General features: G+C 34.3%; 1 protein-coding gene across 7 annotated transcripts in view; it reads left to right on the forward strand.

Moving 5' to 3' along the window:
* PAK5 (p21 (RAC1) activated kinase 5) overlaps nucleotides 1–18591 on the forward strand; it is a 455979-nt gene that overhangs the window by 229267 nt on the left and 208121 nt on the right. For 2 of the 7 annotated variants that reach the window (XM_051975927.1, XM_051975928.1), the window contains exon 4: nucleotides 13451–13522. The exons of the other annotated variants lie outside the window; for them this stretch is intronic. The gene's annotated coding sequence lies outside the window, so the exon portion shown is untranslated. The remainder of the gene's footprint in view (nucleotides 1–13450; nucleotides 13523–18591) is intronic. 7 annotated transcript variants of the gene reach the window in all.

Genomic DNA, 18591 nt, shown 5'->3' on the forward strand with positions numbered 1-18591 from the left:
GAATAGATCTAGCCATATTATTTCAGTCACTTATCCTAACAGAGCAGGGAGGGTCACTTTTTCTAAAGATGATATGCTTTTAGTGGCTTTTGGCCAACAACATTGATTTGGGGCAAAGGCTATGGCTGTGAAGGAACTGTGAGGTATAATATCTGTTTTAAAAAGAGAGACTCATCGTGTTCACCCACAGTATTTTGGCTCTGATGGTGATTTGTGCCCTCCCTCCCTGCCAACAATCAGAAGGCATTTTATTTATGGGATATTTAAATACTTTTGTTGAACAAGATGAAAACAATTAAAACCAATTTTCATCAGTGTTTAAGCTGCAGCTTGCCCATCATTAGTGAGGAAAAGTGAGTGAATGAGCATAATTGGGGATGGCTATTTTTATTAACTCTAGGATCTGATTTGGTTTTATGGGTAACTTTTGAAACAGAACACTATGAAACTAAAATAATGGCATTTCACTCGTCATTTGTCTTTTGCATATGAGGGATGGCTTCTATTTGGCACCTGGTATTAAATGGGCCATCTGTCTGCTAGATTCCTTGCTGAGATTAGATTTATAGTAACATGTGGGTGTGTGAGAAGGAAACCTCTGTTAGCATCCTTTCTAATAAGGTCATATCTGTGTGATATCTGAAGCCAGTTGGAGCTAGTATGGAAGGACACATACACCTTTCTTCAGCTCTTCTTCCTCTATGCGTTTAAAAAAATGCCAATTTGAAGAGCATAATTTTAACCTTCTTATGTCAGTGTTGGTTCATTCATTCCTATTGGAGGTGTGTGATTTATGCTAAGGATGAGTGCTGAATAATTTGCTGCTGTCTAATGCTTTTCCAAGTTCCACTTTTAGGAGAATGGTCAGATCTCTTTTTCACCGTTGGGTTTAAATATTCCCTCTTCTCCAAGTCAAAGTATATCAGAGAATAAATGGGTCTTCTTTATGAACTCACAGAATTTAGCATTAATTGTTTTTACCTACTGTTTTTAACCAAGATTCTTTTCCCCCAGTCCGTTAAAAAGAACTGCTTCCATCCCTCCTCTAGGCACCAAGCTTGATGGAAATAAATCTTGTTTTATTTTACCACTTGATTCTCTTCACCTTGCCTAAGTATTTGCCCTCTAAGTACCAAAACTCAATTTCCCACCCTCCCCCAAGCCTCCAGTCATGATTCATTTATGAGGAAATGGGTTTTAGCCTTTAGATTACTTATTAAATTCTTTCTCTTGTCTGTCTCTTAATTTTTTTAAATCTCTCTTACATCACTAAACTCTTAAAATCTTTTTCACCCTTAACAATCTTTTCTTCTTTGAATATTGCATTTAAAAAAATAGCTTTCACTATCTCTATTACATAAGGGTTGGATTAATTTATAATAGTTGTAGTAATAATAATTAGCTTTTACATAGTGCTTGAATATTCACAAAGCACCAAACAAATATTATCTAATTTAATGCTCAAAAACTCCGGGAAATAAATACTGCTACATCTTCATTTATAGATGAGGAAATTGAGGCATTATTTTCATTTTTCTTATAGAGAGGAAACCAAGGCAGACAGATATTGACTTGCCCAGCACTGTATAGCTAAGTTTTCTTGTTTATCACACTGAGATTTCTTTTTTGTTTCTCTTTTTTGAAGTTCATGGATGTTGAATAGGATGCTCAGTTCTGAATTATTCTTTCTATTTTCATTTATCTTCAAGTTTATCTTTGCTAGATGTTACTGTAGAACACATCCCTATTTCCTTCCCTTTTTTGGAATCAGTTAGCAAGTGTTTATTAAGGAATTATCATTTGACAAGTACTATGTTAAATACTAGGAATACAAATAACAATAGGAACAGTCTCGATTCTCAATCTTACATCCTAATGAAGGGGAGAAGTGAAAAACATGTACATATGGAAGTATATTAAAGACTCATACAAAATAGATTTAAGGTCATCTTGTAGGAGAAGATGCTAGCAATTGCGAGGAATTAGGAAAGGCCTCCTGAATAACGTAGTGCTTTAGACAATTCTTGAAGATAACCAGAGATTCTTAGAATTAAAGGTGAGAAAGGAGAGCATTTCAAGTATGGGAGATACATAGAGTCATGTGAAGAAACTTGCTTCATTTTTTTGCACACAAATAATCATTTTCTTAATGATTATCTTCTTAAATAATTTTGCTTGATGGCTAAAATCAGATGCTTGTGATATTTGCTGTTTAACATTAAAATTCTGAAGTTGAACCACTATGTGCCATGGTGAAGTTTTGAGGTTTCTCTCAATTGATGATCTATAGATTCTATCAATCTATAATATTTCCTCTGTTTTCAGTAGTTCTAGATACAATGATATAGAATAATACACTCAGATACTTTATTTGCTAATATTTCCTTACGAGACTTAGGATCTTCAAATGTATGTACATTTTACTCTCAAAGATTTATAGAAAACTCACATGATCTTCCAGGTCTATAGAGTTTGGGGTTATTTGTTTTTTAATTCAATTTAGAAAATTTTCTCCTTGGATGTATCTTTTTAAAAAAAATTTATATCTGCCATCAAGCACCCTTCCTGTCTTAAAGAAATTCTTTATGTTATGATCTGTCTAAATTACCAATTCTTTTATTTTTTTTTTACAGAATTCTTTTAGAGCACTGATTTCTACCCTGATTATATTTCTAATTTACATACTTATTCTTTTAATTGTTTAATTCATTCTTAGTACCATTCTAGAGTTTCTTGATATTGATTCATCAGTTTTATTTCAGAACCCAAGGAATTTGTTGTTTTGTTTTGGTTTTTTATCATTGAAGATTTTTAGTCAACTTTCTATTGAATATTTCTTTAATGCATTTATTAAGTTTTCGGATCTTCCTACTTATTTCTCTTTTTTGGGGGGTGAGTTTCTCTGTTGATTTCTCTATTTAATAACTTATCTTAATCCCTAGTTTTTTCTGTTACACTTCTGCTTCTATCTCTTGCCTCATCCTTTATAATAAGGAATATATCTTTTCTGGTCTTTCTTCCAAGCACAGGTTTTGTTCTTTCCTCTCCAGACCATCGAATTTAGTTAATTTCAGATATGTCTGTGAATTGGTAAATAGGGGAAAAATTGCTTTCTGTATGATTGCCTATTTAGGCTGAACCTAGGTAATAATGACCCCACCTTTATCCCACTCCTTGCCACACATATATAAAAATAGATTAGTTTTGTATTGTTGTCTTTCCTTTCTACAGAACCCAATATTGCATAGTCATTTATCCTTATCAAATGATTTAGGAGTGTGTGTGTGTGTGTGTGTGTGTGTGTGTGTGTGTGTGTGTGTATGTAGTATTTTTTTAAGTGAAAGCCCAATTTACTTTCATGGCTGTACTTCTAAGGTAGACCAGAAGTTGTTTGAGGTAGGAGTTATTTTAGACCTCATATTTCAATATGTTTATCTGCAAAATGAGGTAAATTTACTTCTAGTGTTCAATCTATGATTCTCTGAACAGAACCCTGGAACATTTAGACCAAGGTTTTGCCTTGTATGCAAGTAGGTCTCATTGTCTTCTCTTTTTGTTTTGATTCTTGTAAAACTATGTCTGACACATAATTCTGGGAGGTTGTGGCCTTTAATGATTAGGCACAACAATCTTGTTCCTTAGATTTTAGCCTTATCCCAAACCAGGATGGCACTAAGCACTAAAATTCAAGTCCAGGATCCTTTTAGCAGAGTGTTATGCAGAAGTCTAATTTTGGGAAATAGTTTTGCCCAGCTGGGAAATTTGGCCTTCTATGACTCTAAAGCCAAGTGGAGCAGTAAGTGGAATGATTGGGAAATGAGAGAAAGCTCTGAATGAAATCTCTGGTTGAAAACAGTTTTCTCAGGAGTTTTAGCATGGTTTGTAGCTTTAGGGAAATTTGAGAGATTTTCAGTGATAATGAAAAGCACTGAGGCAGTTTTTAAGATGAGATGGAATTGGGTTTAGTTTTAATTTCATTTTTGCAATGGTGTATTAAATCTAATTGGGGAGGGGTAAGGTCTTTTTTAGATATTAATAAGTTTACATTTTAACGCTCAGATATTTCAGGAAATGAGGGATTTGCTCTTCTGATAAGCTAGACTGGGTGAGGCTGCTCATGATCATTGTTTCTCCCAGCAGTTTGTTTTATAGATCTCAGCTAATCTCTGCTTAGTCCTTCCCAAAGGCCAGCAGAGATGGAGAAATAGCTAGAAGGGGTGAATTATTGGTGACACTTCAAATTAAGATTTGACAAAGCCTTTCAGTTTATTTCAGCAAATAAAATCAGACCAGACAGCTGCAGGTCTGTATGTCAGCAGCGATAGACAATGAAAACACAAACTACCTTACAAAAGTCTTTTGTGAAGTTATGGATCTGATTTTACTGCAAGTCAGACCATGGACCTTAGACACATCATCAAGTTATTCTGGAGTATATTGGGGCCACCTTTAATTGGCTCTTTGGAATTAATTGGAAAAATTGTTAATTTTTCAGTGTGAGCAGCATTTATGTAGTACTATAGATCAGGGGTAGGTTTATTTGATGGTCTGTACTTAAGAAAGTGATGGAGAAAATGTGAAGATAAAATTTAAAAGTGTGTCATGTGTACATTTTCTTTCTGGAGAGCCAATGTTTATTTACCAGTCTACCACAGATAGAATATCTCTTTCCAGAGGAGAGAAAGTAAATGATATATATTCTCACTGGGTTCCTTTTTTTTATTTCAGGTTTGAGTTTTGGTTTCTTTTTGGTCTATGAAGTTTCTTTTGGAAATTAAAAAGAACACTTCTTCAAATAATGAATTCATACCAATAGCCTATTGTCAAATCCAGTTCAATAAACAAAGTCAAAACCAATGCCTGAAATCACAATGCTGGGGGAGGTAGATTTGACAGATTACAATCTTCTGAACATTTTTTGCCATCATGTGATATCTTTCCCAGCAAAGGATCACTTAAATGATGAAATGAGAACATCCATTCATATGCTTTGGACTTCCCTGTCTATTACTAAATGACTAATACTTTGTCAGTTATGATACGCTTTGTCCATGAGTCTCCATTACCTCATTTGTAAAATAGGATTAGTACCTGCCTCATAGAGTTATTCTGAAGCTCAAATCAAATAACCAAGCTTCAAGCCAAGCCTGGAGAGTTTTATGAGCTAATGTGTTGTAATGTAATTTCTAATTTGTTAGAGACAATGCTGATGCAAATCTGTGGTCCTCAAAATTTCCTAGGATTAATTGGAAGCCCAGGTACATATGTAAAGTATTTTGTAAAATTAAAGTCTTGTATAAATGTCTATTGCTTTTTCTCATAAATGTTTTTATTTGTATTTATTATTATCAGCCTATTTGGAACTGGGTTATCCATGTTGCAAGGTATAGTCAAGTAGAAGGAAATCAAAAGACAAAGCTTTCCATAGTAAAAATAAGACCAAGAGAAGAATGTTTTGCATTACATCAGATCTTGCATATTTAATAGCTTCCTGGTCAGAGAATTTAAAGTCTAGCTACCTTCATTTTACAAATAAAGAAATTCTTTACTAGAATGTTAAGTGATTCATCCGAGGTAGATTTATAACCTATTGTAAATAGGAGGACCAGGGATTGAATCTATGTCCACTGATCTCATATGTAGTGTTCTTTCCACTAGTTCAGCTATCTCTCTGTTACAAAAGAAAGTGGATATGTCATTGACAATAAAATGTAAGTAGTTCAATCCTTGATCTACTCCTGGTAGCATTTTTAAAGCTATTGGGAAAAAAACAAACAAGTAAATAAATCATTAACAGTGGAATTTCAGTTAGAATGAGATGAATGTTGGAAATAAAATTACAGAATATCAGGGAGGAAAAACCAACCCCTTCAATTTCTATTTGAGGAAACTGAGATCCTCACAAATTAAATTAAACCAAAGTCATGGTTAGTCACCTCAAAGTTGAAGCTCAACTTCAGATCTTCTAACTTTTGTAGTATAGTTATTTTCACTATTAATTCTTCATAAGATTCATATATTCATAAACAGCCCTATCCCCATATATTTGTGTAGGGAAGAGCCATAGTTAATTTCATCAAAATCTGAGATCAGGGCCTGAGAAATAGCAAAGAAAGCATCAATAATGGAGTTGTAGGATCACAGAGTTTGAGTGATTATCACTGCCAGCAATGTCTGCTTCCTTGGCAATGAGAATGAGCATGATGGCAACAGCTGGCTTAGAAATTTATCAGGAAAGGCTTCCAGAATTATTGGTTATATCTGATTTGCTTGCTGATGAGTATTCCACCTCCCCATATAGATTCAGCTGGCTTTTAGATATTTACAGATAGTTATTTTTTCTTTGATAGTTGTTGACATTCAAGTTTGTTTTATATGCAGATAAAAAGTTGGCCTTAAAGCCCAGAAGACTTGGTATCTATCTCACTCATGACATATCTTAGTTGTGTGACTCTAGCAAGTCACTTACCTTTTCAGTACTCTAGGCAAGATTGTGAGGTACAGAGAAGGCATGAACTTGTATTAATGGAGGCAAGGGAAGAAAAGAAAATAAACATTTATATAGCTCCTACTATGTACCAGGCACTGTGCTAAGTGTTTTTATATCTAGCTAGCTAGCTAGTTAGCTAGCTAGCTAAATAATATCATTGAAGGTAACTTCCTGACCTGGTAGTTTTCAGATACTGATGAAATTACACAGTTCAATTTCCTGTTCCAAATGACTACAGATTATAATCTTTGTCAACACCAATTATTTAGATGAATACCAGATAATTTTAAAGCATAATGGCTTGCTTGTTTGAATCATAAATGACTTGAAATAAGTCTTTTGACTTCAAAAGAACACCTTTTAATGAACAATTAAATCTTTCATATTTTTCCTATGTACAAATTAATGCTTGCATTGTGTTTTGTCATATTTAAATTGTAGCTTGAACTCCTTAGCTGCTGTTTAGTCTAAAAAGGCTATAGATTATTGTAATGAATTCACTTTATTATAGAAAAACTCAGTACACATCAACACCTATAATGCAAATGAGATCTATTCTGCATAATAATTGCATATAATGTTGATTATAAAAATTATGCTATTAATTTTGAGGTTTTATATACACTCCTGACTCTTGCTATTATTATATTATATTATCCACACTGTAGTATTTAAATAAGCTTTTTTTTTATTACTTCCATTGGGCTAAAATGGGTAGTACTTTGTCATATTTCAAATCAAATCAACCCAGCAGTGAATCACCCTGCAAAAAATATATTGATGTTTCTCTAAATAGGTCAAAATATATATGTAAATATATACTATATATATATATATTTCCTTGAAAATATCATTGTGCATGTAAATTTGGAAATCCTTCAACATTACCCATTAGGAAATAAAAGACCTGTTGTTTGTAGCATCTTTGTATCATGTGACCAGTTGAAAAACCTTCATAAAAATTTCCATAATCCAATTAAAGATTTCTTTCCTCTCTTACCCTAAAAATCCTCAAATCATTAAAAGAAATTCAATGGTTATTCCAATGTTCTCTAAGTTCATCTAGGAAAATTTCTCTGGTACAATTTGATTTCTATCAAGTCCTGGCTTTTTAGAAAAGCATTAAGGCTTAACTTAAAAATACATTTCTCAATTATCATTTTAGTTTTTTTGGCTTTAAATATTTTTCAGATCTACATTAATTTGCTACTTTTTATATATTATAGTACAGAATTTTGCTAGATGGTACAGCAAGTATGGCAGTTAGATGGCACAATCGATAGAGTACTAGGTTTGGAGTCAAGGCTTATCTTCATGAATTCAAATCTGGCCTCAGCGACATACTAGCTGTGAGACTCTGGACAAGTCACTTAATCTTTATTTCCTCAGTTACTCATCTGTAAAATGTGCTGGAGAATGAACTGACAAAGCAGTCCAGTAACCTTTTTTTTTTTTTTTTTTTTTACTGCTTAATAACTTTTTATTGATAGAACACATGCCAGGGTAATTTTTTTTTACAGCATTATCCCTTGCATTCACTTCTGTTCTGATTTTTCCCCTCCCTCCCTCCACCCCCTCCCCCAATGGCAAGCAGTCCTTTACATGTTGAATAGGTTACAGTATATCCTAAATACAATATATGTGTGCAGAACCGAACAGTTTTCTTGTTGCACAGGGAGAATTGAATTCAGAAGGTAGAAATAACCCGGGAAGAAAAACAAAAATGCAAGCAGTTTATATTCATTTCCCAGCGTTCTTTCATTGTGTGTAGCTGCTTCTTTCCATTCTTGATCAACTGAAACTGAATTAGCTTTCTTTAACAAAGAGATCCACTTCCATCAGAATACATTCTCAAACAGTATCGTTGTTGAGGTATATAATGATCTCCTGGTTCTGCTCATTTCACTTAGCATCAGTTCATGTAAGTCTCGCCAGTCTTCTCTGTATTCATCCTGCTGGTCATTCCTTACAGAACAATAATATTCCATAACATTCATATACCACAATTTACTCAACCATTCTCCAATTGATGGGCATCCTTTCATTTTCCAGCTTCTAGCCACTACAAACAGGGCTGCCACAAACATTTTGGCACATACAGGTCCCTTTCCTTTCTTTAGTATCTCTTTGGGGTATAAGCCCAGTAGAAACACTGCTGGATCAAAGGGTATGCACATTTTGATAACTTTTTGAGCATAGATCCAAATTGCTCTCCAGAATGGCTGGATGTGTTCACAATTCCACCAACAATGTATCAGTGTCCCTGTTTTCCCACATCCCCTCCAACATTCCACATTATCTTTCCCTGTCATTCTAGCCAATTTGACAGGTGTGTAGTGGTATCTCAGAGTTGTCTTAATTTGCATTTCTCTGATTAATAATGATTTGGAGCATATTTTCATATGTCTATAAATAGTTTCAATTTCTTCATCTGAGAATTGTCTGTTCATATGCTTTGACCATTTATCAATTGGAGAATGGTTTGATTTCTTATAAATTAGAGTCAATTCTCTATATATTTTGGAAATGGGGCCTTTATCAGAACCTTTGATTGTAAAAATGTTTTCCCAGTTTATTGTTTCCCTTCTAATCTTGTCTGCATTTGTTTTGTTTGTACAAAAATTTTTCAATTTGATATAATCAAAAATTTCTATTTTGTGGTCAATAGTGATCTCTAGTTCTTCTTTGCTCATAAATTCCTCCCTCTTCCACAGGTCTGCGAGGTAAACTATCCTATGCTCTTCCAATTTACTTATAATCTCATTCTTTATGCCTAGGTCATGAACCCATTTTGACCTTATGTTGGTGTACGGTGTTAAGAGTGGGTCAATGCCTAGTTTCTGCCATACTAATTTCCAATTTCCCCAGCAATATTTGTCAAATAATGCATTCTTATACCAGAAACTGGTGTCTTTGGGTTTGTCAAACACTATATTATTAAAGTTATTGGCTGTTTTGTCCTTTGAACCTAACCTATTCCATTGATCACCTAGTCTATTTCTTAGCCAATACCAGATGGTTTTAGTAACTGCTGCTTTATAATATAATTTTAGATCTGGTACAGCTAGGCCACCTTCATTTGATTTTTTTCCATTAATTCCCTTGAAATTCTTGACCTTTTGTTTTTCCATATGAACTATGTTGTTATTTTTTCTAGTTCATCAAAGTAGTTTTTTGGGAGTCTGATTGGTATAGCGCTAAATAAATAGATTAATTTAGGTAGTATTGTCATCTTTATTATATTTGCTCACCCAATCCAAGAGCATTTAATATTTTTCCAGTTGGTTAGATCAGACTTAATTTGTGTGGAAAGTGTTTTGTAGTTTTGCTAATACAGTTTCTGATTTTCCCTTGGCAGATAGATTCCTAAATATTTTATACAATCAGTAGTTACTTTAAATGGAATTTCTTTTTGTAACTCTAACTGTTGGGTTTTGTTAGTGATATATAAGAATGCTGATGACTTATGTGGGTTTATTTTATATCCTGCAACTTTGCTGAAGGTGTGGATTGTTTCTAATAACTTTTTGGTAGAATCTCTGGGGTTCTCTAAGTATACCATCATATTATCAGCAAAGAGTGATAATTTGGTTTCCTCATTGCCTATTCTTATTCCTTTAATCTCTTTCTCCATTCTTATTGCCAAAGCTAGCATTTCTAATACAATATTAAATAGTAATGGTGCTAGTGGCAACCTTGTTTTACTCCTGATCTTATTGGGAATGGTTGCAGTTTGTCCCCATTACATATGATGCTTACTGCTGGTTTTAAATAGATGCTACTGATTATTTTAAGGAAAAGTCCATTTATTCCTATATTCTCAAGTGTTTTTAATAGGAATGGATGTTGGATTTTATCAAATGCTTTTTCTGCATCTATTGAGATGATCATATGGTTTTTGTTAATTTGACTATTAATATGGCCAATTATATTGATAGTTTTCCTAATATTGAACCAGCCCTGCATTCCTGGTATAAATCCTACTTGATCATGGTGTATTATCCTGGGGATGATTTTCTGTAGTCTTTTTGCTAATATCTTATTTAAGATTTTAGCATCAATATTCATTAGGGAGATTGGTCTATAATTTTCTTTCTCTGTTTTCAACCTACCTGGTTTAGCTATTAGTACCATGTCTGTGTCATAAAAGGAGTTTGGTAGGACTCCTTCATTCCCTATTTTTTCAAATAGTTTATAAAGCATTGGGGCTAATTGTTCTTTGAATGTTTGGTAGAATTCACATGTAAATCCATCTGGTCCCGGGGATTTTTTTTTTAGGGAGTTGATTAATAGCTTGTTCTATTTCTTTTTCTGAAACGGGACTATTTAAGCAATTTACTTCCTCCTCTGATAATCTGGGAATTTAAGAGGGTTTGGGAAAAGCTTCCTATAGAAGATGGGATTTTAGGTGGGATTTAAAGAAAGGCAAGGATGATAATAAGAGAAATAAGGAGAGAGAGCATTCCAAACACAGGGGACTGCCAGGGAAAATACCTAGAATTCAGAGACAGTGTCTTGTTCTAGGAATAACAAGAATGTCAGTGTCAATGGATCAACCTGGTAAGGAGTAAGGTGTAAGAAGAGTGGAAAAGAACTAGAGGACTAAGGTAAAGGTTTGAAGTGGATTTTGCATGTGATCCTGGAGGAGAGGGGGAGCCAGGGGCTGACATGATTGGACCTGCCCTTTAGGAAAATCACTTTAGTGTTGGAATGAATGGTAGATTGAAGTAAGGAGAGATATAAGATGTGCAAACTCACCAGCAGGCTATTGAAACAATCCAAGTGTGAGGTGATGAGGACCTGCAATAAAGTGGCTTCAGGAAAGGATGTGTGTGCATGATGGGAGACTATCGAGAAGGTAGTTGAATCTTGAAAGAGTCCTAGGAATCTACTGGACAGAGATGATGAGGGAAAGCACGTAATTTTGTTGCTTTTCATCATGCCTGACTTCTCATATCCCATTTGGGGGTTTCCTTGGCAGAGATACTGGAGTGGTTTGGCATTTCCTTCTCCAGCTCGTTTTACAGATGAGAATCTGAGACAAAAATGGTTAGGTGATTCGCCAAAATCATACAGCTAGTACATGTCTGAAACCAGATTTGAACTCAGGTTTTTCTGACTCCAGGCTCAATACGTTTATTCATTGCACCACCTGGCTGCTCTCGTTCAGGTTTGTGGGAACAGTAAATGCAAATGCTCTGAGACAGTGGAGATGTAATGTCCAGTGTAGCTAGGTCAAGAATGGGAAGCATAAGAAGGCTAGAAAGATAGGAAGGAGCCTGGTTGTGAAGAACTAAAATACCTATCAGAGGACTTTAATACTAGAGTTTGTGGAAAATCACGAGAGTTTAAATAGGAATGTGACATGGCCAGATCTATCTACACTTTAGGAAAATCTCAGGTAACTGGAGGGCAACTTAGATAGAAAGATTTGAGGCAAGGGGACTCATCTGAAGTCTGTTGTAATAGCTGGATGGGAAGTGATGGAGGCCTGTCCTAGAGTGGTAGTGAGTCCTTGGACAAGTAACTTTTTAAAATTCGAATAGCATAAATTAAGTTCTGAGAATATAAGAAAAAGCAAGAGACAGTCCCTGCCCTCTAGGAGTATAAATTCTAATGGAGAAGATAACATAAAACCAAATATATACAAAGCAGGCAACATACAAGTAGAAGATAAATTTTAAAAGATGGGCTTTTCGAGTTAAGAGGGTTTGGGAAAAGCTTCCTGTAGAAGATGGAATTTTAGATGGGACTTTACTCTTAAATTTAAAAATCTTCAAAATGCATTGGTGAAATAAAATTGAGTTTAACTCAACAAACCTTTATTAAAATGTCTATTGTTTATGTAGCATTGTGCTAGAAAGACACAGGAATTGAGCCTTTCAACTCAAGAGAAGTCTTGAGGAAGTGCCAGCTCTCTTAAAGTTTACAAAGAATAGATTACCTATCTCAGATAGGTGATCTGCTGTCTTGCCAGTTATAGAATTATAGTTAGGACTGATTTACTCATTTTGCTTTATTTTATAGACCCTAAGACACAAATGGGATCACTTACCACACTTATGAAAAGAACATGTTCAAATAACGTACATAGTGTTTTACTCAATATTTTGGCAGAGGGGATAAAGAGCTTGCCTCAGAAAAAGGAGGAACTTGGTTTAAGGGCCGCTTCTGACACACACTGATTATGTCAATCAATCAGTCAAAAACATTTATTAAGTTCCATGTGCCAGACATCATGCTAATGCTATGGATAAAAAAGAAGAAAAGAGTCAAAAGCAGTCCTTATCCTTAATGAGCTTATAGTCTATTGGGGAGACAAGAAATAAAGATATGGACAAAGACACTTACATATAGGATAAAAAAGAAAATAGAAGGAAGGCACTAGAATTAAGAGGGAGTGAGAAGAACTTTTTGTAGAAGTTGGAATTTTAATTGGGACTTAAAGGAAGACATGAAAACCAGTAGGCTGAGTTGCGGATGTGATGGGTGCCAAGTGCTTAGTGTACTAGGTAATTCTCTCAGACCATAAATGTCAAGGAAAGAACCCATACAAAATAGTGGAATATTACCTCATCCATGCCAATAAACTTACATAGGCAGTCATTTTCTCTTTCATGATAGGAATGATAAAACATTAAATAATATATACAAAAATATCCACATATATACCCACAGGTTCTTTTGTACCCGGGTTTCCTGCAGAAAGTACATTGGTCACTCTGAACTCAGGAGTTATAAAAAAGATACAGCTTGTTTCAGTTTCTGAAAAAGGGTGTATAAAATACAATGTAGTGCCCAAATGAAATGTGATAAGTGTTTCTACAGTAGTAAGCCTGATACTCAGATGAAGATTTAAGTTTATCCAGACTTGGGATTTGATTCTGTCTAAAGGTTTGGGAAATGGACTCAGTTTCTGGTCCAATGGAAGAATTTGACAGAGAATACTTTTCCATTTAGGAAATTCTTGCTGGCAACAATTTCTGAAGCTTCCCATAGCAGCTGTTCATATCTCATGGAGCAGTGACATAGGTAAGGGGAAGGACCAATATGGAAAAAAATGCTTTCTGCCTCCTTGTCTCCTGTATTCCCCACTGTTTCTGACCTTGATATCTTCATTTCAAGTTTCATACGGCATAAAGGTATCCCTCTCATCTGCTTTGTCTCTTAATCCCAGACTACAAGCCTTTTCCCTTGATGACAACCCTCCTCCTGACCCTTGTCCTTCTAAATCTATCTCTTTCTTTTCTCCTCCCTGGCAACCGAAGACCTACACATCTGTGTAGAAGACACAGAGTGAGAGGGATTCTATAAATGAGTGCATTAGTGAGGTACAGAATAAGCTGATATATTCACAGTTTTAGGATAAAAGTTCTCTCATTAATACCTGGGATGGTGATGGGATAAAGATTGCAGGGACTTGGGGTGAGATCATTAGGTCAGCGATAGGAAGTAACCAGGATAGGCCTAATTAAGAGAGAAAGTTACCTGGGGATTCAGGACATGTTAAGGACATTGTCTATAAGCTGCATCAGCCTTTAGTTTCATTTCAGCATGGTTGACTTTTCTCTGGACACAGAAAAGAATGGTTTGGATCCTTCCTTCTCCCATAGCTGGAAATCCTCTGTGAACCTTAATTACCTAATTTTGCCACATTTCAAACAGGCAAAGATCAGAGGAAGGCAGAGTAATTTTCTTCTTCAAACCTAGAATGCTGTGTTAAAGGGGGGTGGGTATGGAGAGAGGGCATTGTCCTTATGGGTGATGATCCAGGTAATGATACCAAGGATTGTGAATGCTGTGGATGACACACTCCTGGTGCCAGATGGGAGAAGGGTATCTCAGTTGATGCTTTAAGCCCTCAGCCTCCTTAACTCTCTTTCCCTACACCCCAAAATACTTCTACCATTCATCTGGGTTGTTAAGGTATACCTTTTTGCTAAGGTATTTTCAGCAGATAACTGATAGTGAAGCTCTTGATACTATTCTGGAAATCTATCCCTTCTCTTGAATATTGAGAGTTGACTGGCATGAATTACTTTTACAATAGAAACCTATACTTCCCAAGGACTTCCCAAGACTTTGGAATAAGAGTGAAAGGATGTGGGACTCTAAATTTGCCAGTAAAATTATTAAAGTAATTTACTTTTATTTTACTGAGTATTTGCATATAAGAAAACATTTCTGTGTAAACTGGTATATTTAAAAAGTATGCTGTTAGGACAGACAAGAAAATCATAGATATTTGGAACAGAAGTTCTGCCAACCTTAGTAAACAGTTTGGGGAAATAGGACATCATCATTGGGGAAATGGCTAGTTTTGCTTCAGATGTAAATAGCTAAATTATTTGTGAAGGGCCCTGGGAGGAAGTTGTATTCCTATTAAATGTGAGTGACTAGATAAAAGCAGTCATTTACCCACTCCCACCCTCCACCCCATCCTTGTCTTACCTTCTTAGTTCTAGAGTCTATGAAAGAGTATCCAGAAAAGTGCTTTTTTATCAAGAAGAAAGGTGGTATATTAAGTGTGTACCCCCAAAGAATATATTGCTTTGATTTATTATATAATTGAGATAAATTATGTGTTAATAGACTATAACATTAAAATACTTTATTTTTACCATTATTCCTTTAAGGAATATATATGGGAATATTACAGTTGTGAATCATAGGGATTGGTATTTTGAAAGTACAGTATATTTTGATTATATCCAACGTGAAAAATCTTGAAACTTCCAGATATTTTTCAGTTGTTTGTAGGCACATCTAGTGTTTTCTTGGCAAAGATACTGGAGTGGTTTACTTCTCCAGCTCATTTTACAGATGAGGAAACTGAGGCAAACAGGGTTAAGTGTCTTGCCCAGGATCATACATTTGAATTTAGGTTTTCCTGACTCCAGGCCAGGAATTTTAGCATTACTTAGCTGTCCTCATGTTGAAATAATAAAAATAAAAAGTTATGTATATTAAATTTTTTTTCTTTGAAAAAGGATACCCCATTACTATTTTTATATTTTGATTACATATCAATCCCTGTTAGGCTGCAGATGTTCAGTATTTTACCCAGATACTTTTTTTTTCTGTTAGTTTAAAAGCCTGTCTTAAAGTATGTCACTTATTTTTAGTTTTGCACTCATAACTGTATTTTGAGAAATATGTGGTCATTGTGTAATGTCTCCTTCAGAATTATAATTCTTTCATAATATGTCATTCCATATATTTAAAATAATTCTTTTGGATAGTCACTGTTTTTTTCAACCAATGTTAAAAATAGTTTTTATATTTTGTTCTTTTCTTAGAAATAATTCATTGCTAAAGAGTTTTCATTTAATTTCTAGCAGCATTTTATCAAGGCTAGGGAAATTCATATGAACTTAAAATTGAGCTTAAACTTTTGCAATTTACAATTTTTTGGTAAATTTTTTTTACAAGTTTTACAATTACAAAACAATTAAACTTAAACTTTAAAAAATTACTTTTTTTCAGTCTCAAATAGTTATTTCTGTTATATTATTAAGCCCATTTTGTTTTGGAAAATAGATGAACCTTCAAAATGATTTATGGGATTTTCTAGAATTATTAAGGACAGTGAGGTTATGCAGTGAATGGAGCAACCAACATAGTCAGGAAGACCTGAGTTCAAATTCAGCTTCAGACACTTACTGCCATGTGATACCAAGCAATTCACTTAACCCTGTTCCCACTGGAGAAGAAAATGGCAAATTGCCCCAGTATCTTTATCCAGAAAACCCCAAATGGGGTCATGAAGAATTGAACCACAGCTGAAACATCTGAATTATAGCAGAATTAGAATCCTTCCTCAAACACTTACAAGCTCTTTGGCCCTGGGCAAATTATATAATCACATTCAACCTCAGTTTCTTTACCTGTTAAATGGTAGAATAACACCTTCTATTTCATAGGATTTGATCCAAATGATGACTTCATACACATATGTGTACATATATGATGTGTATACATATATACGTGTGTGTGTGTATATATATACATACACACATGCTTTATGGTAGAGGCAGTTAGCCAGAGGATAGACTGCTGGAGTCAGGAAAAAAGCTGAATTAAAATCCAACCTGGATACTTAATATTACTCTGCATGATCTAGGCAAGTCACTTACTTTCTGTCTGCTTCAGTTTCCTTGTGAAAAATGGGGATGAGCATTAAATAAGAGAATATGTGATATGCTTTGCATACTTTAAAGTTTCATATTTATGTTATTATCATTGCTATTATGTTCTGACATGAATTTGAGTTTAACTGTAATTTATTGAAACTCTTTTGGTTCTTGGTATTAAATTATGAATTCCCTCCCACAATATCTGCTAACTAAAAGAGGAAAAAAAGCTCTTCATTTTTAACAGAAACTCAGATATGGATACATTGCCTTCTAATATTGGATTCTCTTGAAAATTTGAAAAGAAAGTTCATTTTAGCATACCTTAGGCTAGATGAAGTATGTGTTCTTACTCTTTTCTATATTAAAATTACAATTTTAATAAGTGAAGTTATTAGAAAACAAAGGTCACACTTACCCCTGTGTAGCAATACATGTGAAATAGGCCACATAAATGATTTCTTTTGAGGAAATTTTATAATCTTCATTTATCACTTATTCTGACATTTTTTAAAAGAACTTTTTTTGTAAAACCCTTTAAATGTATTGCCTCATCTGAATCTCACAACAACCTGAGAATAGGAATTATTCTTATCTCAATTTTAGAGGTGAGGTGGTGAGGTTCCTACTAGGGTGACACAGCTATAGTAAAGAGAAATTTAATCCAAGTCTTTGCAAATATAAGCCCAACCATGCTGATATTCTCTCTTAATGGATTAAAAAAAAGTTTATTCTAAATTCTTCATACTTTATTGTATCCTGACTTATATTTGTTTTATTCTTTGGTTCTCTGCTGGTCATGTTGCTTTGTGTAACAACACTTTATATTTTCAGAAATAGCTATTAAGTCATCCTTCAACTCAATCTTTTCTAGGTCAAACCATCATGGTATTTGTCTTCCCTCTTTTCAGAAAATTTCTCTGTTCTGCTACTTATTTCTGTAAACAATACTTGTGAAACTACTTTCCCTTCTCAGGAGTCTCATTTCCCTGAAGTATACATACCACAAGCTTAAGATGAATTCCAAAAATGAAATCACATTTTGTGGCCCTAGGTAAATAAAAGTAAGATTGTTGACATTGTCACCTTTTACTCTTATTGTGTTTATCACCTATTTATTAATAAATTGTTTCAGGTATGTACTTTGTATTTGCCCATCCTTGTTCAAACTATAGATACCTTACACCAAAAGGAGAGAGGAAGATGTTCTATAGTCTAACTTGTTTTAAGTAAACTCAGATACATAAATTTAGATGTTCCAGTGTGCTAAACATAAAAAGTAATTCTTTTAATAAATCAGAAGTCTTATATATCAGAAATGTTCAATATGGAGTTGTTTGTCAAGGAGCTGCAGAGAGTTTCAATTGACTTTGAGCACAAGGACTTAGTCATAGAAGTAAAGGTCCATATACTAAGAGATAGAAACATAAGAATCAAGAATAAAACAAGTTTTTGGAACAGAAATACATAGTAAATATGTAAAAAAAAGATGGCTGTAAAAAATAAGGGTCCAAGCATCAAGGCAGTCAGACTTTAGTTTTCTATCCCTTTCAATATAGCCCAATTTCACATGTTAATTATCATTCACATAGCTTCACTGTCGAGTCCTAACAGCTATTAGGAATGTGGTATAGAACAGAGGGAATAGGCCTTGATTAGCACTTGTTATGTGCTAGACACTATCCTAAGTAATACTTTACAAGTTTTATCTCATTTCATTCTCACAAAAACAAAACAAAACACCTTTTGTGGAGGTAGGTACTATTATTATTATCCCCTTTTTACAGATGAGGAAGTTGAGGCAGACAGAAATTTAATGTCTTATCCAGAATTAAACAGCTAGTAGGTGTATGAGGCTAGATTTCAACTTGACTCCAGAAGACCCAGTGTTCTGTCCACTTCATCACCTAGCTGCTTCTTACAGATACCTAGCTCTTTTGACCATAGTGTGTACTCTGACAAAAGCAT

The sequence above is a fragment of the Antechinus flavipes genome, chromosome 2 (assembly GCF_016432865.1).
Source record: "Antechinus flavipes isolate AdamAnt ecotype Samford, QLD, Australia chromosome 2, AdamAnt_v2, whole genome shotgun sequence".
Lineage (NCBI taxonomy): Eukaryota > Metazoa > Chordata > Mammalia > Dasyuromorphia > Dasyuridae > Antechinus > Antechinus flavipes.